The 10,971-nt window shown below is 45.1% G+C and overlaps 1 protein-coding gene across 9 annotated transcripts in view; it reads right to left on the bottom strand.

Annotated features, from left to right (window-relative positions):
- Nucleotides 1-7,694, bottom strand: part of Atg4c (autophagy related 4C cysteine peptidase) — a 68,615-nt gene extending 60,921 nt beyond the window's left edge. For 2 of the 9 annotated variants that reach the window (XM_023718326.1, XM_023718327.1), the window contains exon 1: nt 7,413-7,641. The gene's annotated coding sequence lies outside the window, so the exon portion shown is untranslated. Of the gene's footprint in view, nt 1-986; nt 989-1,558; nt 1,642-6,940; nt 6,960-7,075; nt 7,390-7,412; nt 7,642-7,670 lie in introns of those variants that run through there. The other 7 variants (XM_023718320.1, XM_004633963.2, XM_023718318.1 and 4 more) reach the window with 6 other exon arrangements.
- Between the last annotated feature and the right edge of the window lie 3,277 nt (nt 7,695-10,971).

Here is a 10,971-nt window from a genome sequence, read left to right as displayed (position 1 = left end):
TAAGCATTAGAAACAATACAAAATTCAACTGAACACTGTAATAGGAATTCAGCAACGGCCACTGTATTGCATGGTGCTATCTTCGAATTAGTTGCTTAGGTTGCTGTAAAATTGGTTTCAAAAAAGAAAACTGCCTATTTTAGTTTTATAGATACCTGATTTTACAAAGTCTATTAAAAAGTAGCTTAGAGGCCAGGGAGATAGCTCAGTAGCATAAGCACTTGCCTGGCAAGTGCAAGGGCCTGAGTTCAATCCCCGGTTTCGCCAAAAAAAAAAAAAAAAAAGCAGCTTATTAAAATTTTAACTACATTGAAAAATCATTCAAGCAATTCTGAACACCAACTGGTATTTAATGCTATATAGTGAGATAAAATCTAAAGACTTAAAATGTCAAAGAAATCTTCACTTAGTGGATTTGTTATTGGAAGCGATAATGATCTCAACTTCAAAACTATTTCATGTGTGTAGAGGACAGATTAGATGAGTGTGTATACTGACATGGTTGGGAGTCTGTATTCTCCCTGAGGGAAGAAGAAGAGATTAATATGCTTTCAAAGAAGGTGAACACTTAGGGCTGGGGAGATGGCTCAGTAGAATAAGCACTTCCCTGGCAAGCACAAGGGCCTGAGTTCAATCCCTGGTTCTGCCAAAAAAAACCAAGGTGAACTCTTTAGTGATTCTGAGTTGAGGGTATTTTGAGAATATAAGAAGCACGCATGCGTGTGCATGTGTGTGAGTCTGTATTTAAAGAGCTCACAGCAATGTTACCCAGTAGCAAAGAAAATGTGCAAAGTCTCGATACTGAATTCTAAAGTCAATTCACAGTAAAAAGAAGCAAGACTCTATTAAAACAGCTGGCTCCAGGTCGGGAACAGGAAAGACAACCGGTGAGTATGGAACATCTTACTGTACAAAAAGAGTCGAAAACATTCACAAATGGCAGCTGGACATATCTGAAGGCCACAGGGGCCAGACTGAAGAACTACCACTGACCAATTCTGAGACAGTTTAAGCACACAGTGCTACCAAAATGAAAGGAAACAAGAGTAGACCACGGTGGCACACACCTGTAATCCCAGCATCCTGGGAGGTGGAGGCGGGAGGATTACAAATCGGAGCCAGGCATGGGCAATTTAGCAAGCTCATCTCAAAAAGTGAAGAAGACTGGCGATGTGGCTCTGCATGAAGGCCCTGGGTTCTATATGCACTGCCCGGAAGCAAGCAAGCAAAAACAAGACAAAACAAAACCCAACTCCCTCCAGCCCAGGAAGGCCAGTGATGGGAAAAGGAGCTCCTGGTTAGAAGCAGGCCAGCCTGAAAATACAGGCAGAAGCCCTGGCACAACTGGAAAGCACTATTTGGCGATTACCAGCGCGATGACTGACTAAAGCAAGAATGACCAGTGGTTTTCCTCTGCGTTCTCTCCTCAGAAGACGCATGGAGAAGTACCTCGGTGGCCACGCCACAGTGCTTCCACCTTCACTTCACAGCAGCCACACGGTGCGCGTGCGCATGCAGGTGCAGAGTGCATTACACAGCGAGGGGAGGTACACGCTACCAGCTTAGGGATCTAGGAGGGAGGACAGGCATGCACAGCACAGTACTGGTCTTACTATTTGCATCTTATTTATAGGTTTGAAACTGTCAAAAGAAAAAAAATTGGAGAAAAATGCTAGAATGAAAATTAAGTTTACTTCACAGACCCTGATTAGACTTTATAAATTTTACTTCTTCACCCTTCCCATTGAGGCTAAAAATAAGAGTAAAAGCCCAAGAAGCTGGGCTAACTCAGACATGGTGGCACGTGCGCGTCATCACAGCTACTCAGGAGGCGGAGGCAAGAGGAATGCCACACTCAAAGCAGCCTGCTCAATTTACCAAGACCTTCTCTCAAAAGAAGAAATAATAAAAGGTGCTGGCGATGTGGCCTAGGGCTCCTTTGGTGCAATGTCTAGCACCAAAAGAAGGAAAACAAAGTGTGATTAAAAATAAAGATGATGGGCTAGGGGTAGCTCAGTGGTCTAAGCGCCTGCCTGGCAAGCACAAGGATCCAGGTTTGGTTTTTTTTTTTAATTTATTTATTTTATTTATTTGTGTGTGTGTGTGTGTGTGTGTGTGGCCAGCTCAGCCCACCAGGGGGCGGGGCTGGCTGGCATGTGGTGCTGGGGGATTGAACTGCGGTCCATGTGCTTTGCTAAGCTTGTTCTAAGTAGTTGTTTTAGACCACTGAGCCATCTCACCAGCCCCACGGATCCAGGTTTGATCCCTGGTACCACATGCTGCACCTGCGCTGGGCACCAAGCTGGCCACTGAAATGGGGCCGTGTGTGGTAGCACATGCCTGTAATCCCAGCACTGGGAAGGCTGGGACAGGAGGATTACTACAAGTCTGAGCTGCAGAGTGAGACCCTGTACCAAATAAATAAATAAATAAATAGCTTTCAAAAATTTATAAAAATTAAAATTTAAAAAAACAAAAATGATAATCTTAACAAGTAATCACAAAATCACAGCATCAGATTTCCACTACAGCTACAGAAGACCACAATCCCGGTTGAGAAGTCTGTGAAAGACGGCACAGACAGCGCACGCTGACGCATCTCAGGCTGCGCAGACATGCAAACCGGCTGACACAAGATTTTCTCTAAACCAAAGCCAACCACCAGGCAAACTTGCTTTCAAACTGAGTTTTATTATTTAGTTGTAGAGCCCGAAAGCTAACACATGGTCACAAAAATCGAGAGGATCCCAGCCCCAGTATTACCAGTCTGTTAACAAAGGTACATACTTAACATCTCGTTTTATCCTCACAAGGACAAAATAGCATCATTATTATCCTGAATTTGTAAATAAAACAACAAAGCTGCGGAACTGTCATATAATTTCTGGAAGATCACAATGCTAATAAGTAAGCAAGCCTTGGAATTCAGGTAGTCTCACTCCAAAGTCCACACTGTTCTACAGAATCTGTAACTTACTGTGAAATAAAAAATTTAAACAAATGAAACATTTTAAGGAAAAAAAAATCAAAAGTAGGTCTTTATTCCCTGATGTACACTTGTATTTTACCTAGGCAGAAGCAGAATGAAGCTAGAATTTAACCAGATGTCCGATTTACTGCTAAATCCCAAGCAAGCTATTCAAGTACATGGTTACAATAGGTCACACATGGGTTCAAAACACATCCCAATCTTTCATCTAGAACTTCACCCCTGCTGGTGTGGGGGAAAAAAAAAAAAAAAAAAAACCCAGAAGACTTACTGCATGTACACCAGCCTTCAGCCGAAGCAATGACAGGAAAGGGGAAAATGACTAAGACGCTAGCCTTGAGCACTGCTGCCGCAATAATAGTGAAGAGCTAAGTAGCTCCTCTAAACCAGGCTCTGGGGAGCGCTCCCAGTCTCAGGGACCCAAACCCCGTCCACCGGGGTGGCCAGCCACAGCTTTCCTCCCAGCACGGCTCCCTTCCATGGTATCTCCTAACCAGCACACTTTCTCTAGCTGACAGCAGTGTCCTTGGGGAAACCCCACAACCTCCCCAATGGCTTCCCCAATCTCCAATCTAGCCCCCTCTGAAGCCACCCCTCCGCCAAGAAGCGAACTCCAGGCCTTTTCTTATCGCACTTAACAGAGCTGCAACCTACAAGTTTCTTTAGCCGAGTATCTGCCCTCATCTGCCTCCTCAGACACAGCCAACTCCAAGGGCTTTCCCAACCTGTGTCAGTGTGGCGAGAAGACAGCCGGGAGGCTGGGTGAATGACTAAATGCTGAGGGGGTGTCAAAGGTTACAGATGTCTACAAAAATATCCAACAAGCAAACACAAACCATCATAAGGAGGCCCCCTACAGCATGAATTCTAGGTCACAGGATTTTCCACTCTATCACTGAAATTGAGGGCAATCTTGGTATGTTTAATTGACAATATTTTTCTTTCAGTGATTCATAAAATAATGGTGCACTCTACAACTTACACAGGGAACTCATGAACCTACTCCCCAGTCCCAAGTTCGAACTGGCACGCAAGCCTCCCTTCTCTCTTGGCCACTACCCTACCCTACCATCCAATGACTCACAGGCCCCCGCTGCACCAAGTCCACCATTGGCCATGCGACACCCCACTGGGGCACTCCAGCCCCTCACTCACTCCCACCACAGCTTCCTTTATTTAAACACTGTTTATTCCCCATTCAAACACCAGGAACCTACTACAGGCAAGGAAGCCGAGGACACCAAGCAGCTGGCTGCACGTCCCTCTCTTGAGCCTCTCTTGGAATTTCGTGCACTTTACACTTCCTTTTGGAATTACTTTCTTCCTAACCTCTAACTACAAAACCCCCACCTGCTATTTAAACTCCAGATTAAATGTTACCTTCAAGACACCTTTCCTATTTGGCCCCTATTTTCAGCCTTCACAACCTAAAACCCTAACGTCTGGCACACACCAGCCCTACTTTGTGCTTCTGGTAGGCTGGGTCTGCATCTCTCACAGCCGAGCTCCCTGGAGTAGGGGTGCACCCCTCCCCTCCCCTCCCCTCCCCTCCAGAGCACCCCACAGTGACTGCTAGGACCAGCTGCTCACCAGGTATCTGCGCAGATGCACTGTTACCAAGGGCAGAGAACAAATCTTTGCAGCTGTGGTGCAGCGGAAAGAGCCAAAACGATCTGAACTAGATGACACACATTCACTGAGCTTTGGTTCATTCAATTGTAAATACTATGTAATGACCAGGGAGTTGCTGTAATTAATGGAGACAATGTCATAAAAAGTACACAACAAAACATGAGGACAAAAAAAATTTAAAAAAAAAAAAAAAAACATGAGGACAACAGACACTCACCTGGGACTGTTCTGATGGTTTTACTAAATGTTCTGTAAGTGCCTACTAAGTATCTATTTGAAAAGGAGTCTTAGGAGGCAAACATTTTGGAGGAGATCATAGGAAGCAAAAAGATGAACTGGTAGGCAAAGAGGTAAAAGGACCAAAAATGATCCCAAAAAATCATATATATATATATATATATATATTCCATTTCCAAAAATGAATGTATCTTTTAGAATATTTTGCTGAGTTTACACACCTATAATATTCAACAACGGAACTTAAAAAAAAATTGGGGTATAACTATGAATGTCCATTTTGTATCTGTGTATTCAAAGAGGTTGGGATAGATATATAGTTGCATTCTCTTAATGAATAGAATGATTTTTTCTAATGGTGTTTGTAAGTAGGATCACAAGTCTGCATCTTGTACAGCAATTAACCACTAAGAAGAATATATGCAGTGTATTATTTGTTGAAACTGTACTTTCGATTTGATTTGAAACTGTCTCATTGCTATATGTTTATCAATAAAACTTTGAAAAGAAAAAAAAACAAAAACAAAAACAAAAAAAAAAAAATAAAAAAATAAAATGGAGATGAAAGGTTTCCCATCTCCACTCCAGCCACCCAAAAAAAAAAAAAAATGAATGTAATTATTATGCATCACAAATATTCACTAATAAAAAATAGGAATCGCAAGAACATAAAATGTTTGACTGTCTACCTTCTTAAGCTTTTCCAATAAAGAATTCTGCAAGTGAATTAATTTGAAATATTATACACTTAGTCCCAAATATTTAACTTAGCAGGGCTGAATCCATTTCAGATCACTTGGGAATAACCCTAACTCGATAAGCCACAAGAATCAGTATGCATATTGCACTGCCAGCAGAGATTATATCACTTGGAGGAGGATGATAGGACTAGAAACCAGTGCAACAAGAAGCTACCAACCCACCCAGTTACACAGTCCCACACAGCAAGAACAAAATCCCTTTCTACAGGCCTGGGAGACGGCTCAGTAGAATAAGTGCTTGCCTGGCAAGCACAAGGGCCTGAGTTCAATCCCCGGTTTCGCAAAAAAAAAAAAAAAAAGATTGCTCCCTTGTGTCTGTTATTAGTTGACACAAAATCACTACAAAAATTCCACCAGGAGTACTGGGGCAATAGCTCAGCAGCATAAAGCTGGCCAGGAGCTCAAGGTTCCTAGTTCATCCCCACCCGGCCCCACATGCCAACGGGCAGGCCTAGAACCCGGCATGGAATCCCAGTACTTGGGAGTCTGAGACCTCCTGGGGCTACAAAAGTGAGCACAAGGCAGCCCAGAGCTGCATAGAGACCCTGTCGCTAAAAAAAGAAAAAAGAAAAAAATCCACTATGACGTACCACCCAGAAGTAAAAGAAGAAAATTCCCCTCTAAGTAATTCAGATATGAACAGCTCTATGACAAGGTATTCTCAACTCTGGGCTGGCCATGAACCCCACATGAGAAAATAATCAATACAAAACAAAATGTAAAACCAAGGAAATCATATGAAATGAGAGAGCTCATGTTCCCAGTCATTATAGATAAGAATGCACTCCGCCCGGGGCTACATGACCTGTGATACCATAATGTAGCGGATGCACAAACAGGAGAATTCAGCTGCCTTCTGGTAACCAGACATGACAGAATTCTCAAGTGCAAAACAATAGAATTTCAATTTCACTTATTTTTGGACCTATAGTTAATTTCATTGAAAATATGTTTATTCTGTCACATGTAATTCAGTATTGCGTTAAATGTATTAACAAATTCATTCAAATTTTTCAAATCACTTTTAGATTCTCCGACAAATTTTGATCAATAGGAGAGATAACTCAGCAGCATAAGTGCCTGCCTGCCTGGCAAGTGCAAGGTCCTGAGTTCGATCCCTGGTACCGCAAAAAAAAAAAAAAAAAATCCTAAAATTTTTATAAATATAAGCCACACGAAGGCCGGCTCTCCAGGATGTCCACTAGTTTCTTATTTGTAAGTTAGCATATAGCAAAACTGACTTCATTGGCATGCAATCTGATGAATGCTAACCCGATACAGATTCACGTAACATCACCACAGTCAGAACAGTTCTATTAACCACGCTCTCCCAAAGAAGCCACTCTGCGCGCGACCCCAGAGGACCTCGGATGGGGGGCGGCGGGGGGCGGCGCGGTGGCAAGGTGAGCAGAAACCACGGAGAGCGAGCGCACGGCAACACAGAGGCATCGCTCACCCAGGCTCGAGCGTCGCTGTCGGAGCGGTGACCAAGACGACAGCGGTCGGGGCTTGGGAAGGGAGAGGGGGACAGCTGGGAGCCCGGGGCCACCCGGGACGCCTAGGGCCTCAGGAAGGGCGGCGGCTGCCCCGGCGGAGCCAGACGGGAGCCCACCGCGAGGCAGGGAGCCGCCGAGGCCGCCCGGGCCGCGGACCGGGCCGCAGGGTCGCCTCTAGGGGCAGAGCCCCGCAAGACCCGGTCCTCCCGGGGCCAGAGACACCACGTCCCAACCTCCTCGACTGCGACCTCGAGGGGACCCCTCACCCAAACGGAACTGAAGAACTGACCCACGTACGCGAGCTAGCAACCGCTAGACGTTCCAGACTCGGCAGCCGCCACCAAAGAGCAGCCCGCGGGCAATAAGGCGTTCGGACCTCCGCGCTGCAGCCTCAGCTCCCAGCAGGCCACCGTAGGAGCCACAGCCTCGCGCCCAGCCCTGGCCGGCCACCGTACTGGCAGGGACAGCCTCGTGCCAACCCCCAGCCGGCCACCGTACTCCGAGGCGTTTCGAGCAAGACCTGTGGCCGGCCCCTCCCGCGCACTGACGCCTTACGCGGCACTCGCCGCCTGTGGCCCGATCGTTTCCTCGACCTGTTCTTCCCCAGCCTCACGCGGTTACCGCTGCGGCGAGCGGCGAGCCGTCGAAGAGTAGCTGTAAGAAGTGCCTCTGTGGTAGACAAACCGCAGCACGGCTGTCCGAGGCCTAGCGAACGATTGGACTTCAACGTCCGGCATGCTGTGCGACTGTACGCGCTTGTCGGGGGGAACTACAAGACCCGGCATGCCACGCGCTCTCGGGCCTTGCTCCCCCACCGGCGTAGATCTCCCAGAAGTCCTGCTTTGCTGAAAATGGGCGGTGTTCTCTCTTGATGCGCTGTACCGGTGTTCTGAGATGTGGTGAGAGCCGACGAGTGGGCTCTTGAAAAACTTGCCAGGATATGTGCGCTCATTTTCTACTTTCAGATTCTTTGTAGGTATTGAAACAGGGCGGTCTTACAAAGAGAGACCTCAACCTTGAGATGTCGAGAGAAAGACTGACTTTTTTTTTAATACTGAATTATTGCACAGTACAATGCTGTGCCGTATGCAGTAGCGCAGAGCCTGCTGGAGCAAGAGTTACCAGACCTGCTAGACATGCATAGAAAATTACACTAGACGCTTGAAGGGAGAAGTAAATAAGTTACGGTCTTTACTACCAGACTATGAAAACACCAGATGAAAACCTCACAAAATGCAGAATTAAAAAGTTCAATATGGGGGCCGGGGAGATGGCTCAGTAGAATAAGTGCTTCCCTGGCAAGTGCAAAGGCCTGAGTTCAATCCTCGGTTCCTCCAAAAAAAAAAAAAAGTTCAATATGAAACCTGAAACATGCATTTCAATTTTTAATGTGCTTAGTGGTTTGCATTCATTTATTTGTATTAGTCTCACAAAAACAAGTAACCAGATTATTTTCCATTCACACGGTGGGGCCACCAAAGAACCAAAAAGTTTATGACAAGAAACAAATGAAATATTTATTAAAGTGGGCAAACAAAATAACTTTTTTCATGTCTGATTAAATAGAATTAAATTAAATTGATTAAATACCCTGTGGTTCCATATTTTAAATACAGAGCTTTCTGATTACTTAAGAGAAATAGCACGAATCAAGCAAGGTATCTGTGCTTTTTTTAACCTTCCATAAAGATTTGGATTACAAGAAGGAATTAAACAGGCTGTGAGAAACAATACTTGGATTTGTAAAATAGCTGATAATTACGCAAAATTGAGTTGTGAGTGTACCACAAACATTGACTTTTTTATGGATTTATAGCAAAAAAAAAAAAAAAAAAAAAACCTTTAATCTGTTAGAAAAAGGACCCGAACACCTTTCCCTTTTACAACCTCATGTAGAAGTCAGAGGCACGTTCTATTTAACACTGGCAGGGCATCAGCTCCCATACAAAATGCTTTCCAACTCTAGTGTGCTAAATTATGCAACACTAGCAAGTAAATATTTAAAATCTATGATCATGGAAAACAGTCTGCAGCTTTCCGCACTCATGCACCAAAACAATATGCATGCAGTGAGAGAGATTTCCATGGAGTGACGCAAAGGAAATGTTAATAAACTATAATTAGATCATCTGATATTCATAGACATTTGTGGAAATAAACACGTAATTGCAGCCACTTATTAGTAATGTTATTAAGGAAGCGTAAAGAATGCTGAATATTTCATAGATACATTTGTACAGCAGTTAAATCAGTTGTGGAAGTTGAGAGCACATAACATGTGTGGCGGTGATGCCTTTCCAAGGCTCTGGCGTGCACAGCGCGCCGTGGCATTCTTTCCAGTCTGCGTTGCGCTTGTGCCAGTTACCAGCGGCTCAAGAGCAAAACAAGCTGTCCACTTTGGTTCAGCAAATAGCTGGGGAGTCCTCCTGAGGCAAAGCGCTCGGAGCCCTGCACGCTGTTTCTGAAGCACAGCGTTGCCCAGGATGTCTTCACAGCATCTAACATTTAAATATGCACAATGGCGTTAGGTCCTGGGAATATAAAGCAGTTCAGATGCGAAGCTTGTGGCTCCAAGATGCAGGGTGACAGACACCGTGCCAGGCACAGACAAGTGCTCAGAACACCCGCGAGGCCAGTGACTCCCAAACTGAAGGATCCCAAAGAAGGGAGCTCCTGAAATCATTTAAGTGAACAAAATAAGAACCAACTACTTGAGGGCCAGAGGGATAGCTCAGCAGACTAAGCAGCTGCTTAGGCAGGCGCAGGGACAGTGGTTTGATCCGCAGCACCACATGCCATGCAGACACCGCCCCGCCCCGCCTGTGCGTGGTGGCACACGCCGTAATCCCAGGAAAACAGGAGGATCACTTTGATTCCGAGCTGTGCAGTGAGACCCTATACCAAATACATTTTTAAAAAAGCTATGTGCAAAAGAGGGTGGCTCAATTGCTTTATGATAAATTCATTACAGCAGAGCTTTGCTGGGGGACTATGACAAAGCACGAAAAGACAGATTGGCGCTACTGTGTACTACGATAGTGAACTTGAACTAAATTTGGGTATGAAGGGAACCAACTAGGCACTGACATAATCAGATTGCTTTTTAGGCTGTTAGGTGCAGGACGAAGGATGGTTTGGGCTTACAAAACCAGTCAGACCATTTTCATAATTTAGTTTTTTTAAGGGGAGATAGGAAATAAAATAATGACAGGAAAAGAGCAAAATACTGGTCAGAAATATTAAGATGAGGTAGGAGTGAGAGGAGGAATCAAGAGAGACTTGTAGGCTTCTGGCTTTTCAGTCTTCCACATGTTGAGCTAAAAATGTTTAGAATTTGTCACATGGCTGTGCTCAGGAGACAGTTGTATCTGGGATTTCAGGGGAAGCTTGTAGCTGCATATGTCATATGCTCTGGGCTCATCAGCACTAAATGGCAGGCAGGATCGTGGAAGCGAGTAGGATTGCAAGCTGGGTACAGGGGGAGGAGACACAGTAACAAGCCACCAGGTAGCAGAGATGAGGCAGGGAAAGGGTGCTGCAGGCGAGCGTGAGAGGAGCACAATTTTTACCCAAGAGCAGGGCCTGCTGTGGTGTCGAGGAGTGAAGGGAGAGCTGAGCTCACCCCTGGATCCAGCATTTAGTAGAATGAAAATAACAAATCATAAACTCAAGAAAACATCACAGGGGTGGGAGCTAGGGATATAGCTCAGTGGCACAAGTGCTCAGCTGGCAAGCACAAGGTTCTGAGTTGGATTCCAGGTATGAAAGGAGAGAGACAGGGAGAGAGGAAGAACGAGAAGAGGAGGAAAAAGAGAAAAAGAGTGGTACACAATCATCAGAGCAGAGTTGGCATTTG

This window comes from Octodon degus, unplaced genomic scaffold (genome assembly GCF_000260255.1).
Source record: "Octodon degus isolate 3935 unplaced genomic scaffold, OctDeg1.0 scaffold00057, whole genome shotgun sequence".
Lineage (NCBI taxonomy): Eukaryota > Metazoa > Chordata > Mammalia > Rodentia > Octodontidae > Octodon > Octodon degus.
This window is presented reverse-complemented; position numbering and strand designations above follow the sequence as displayed.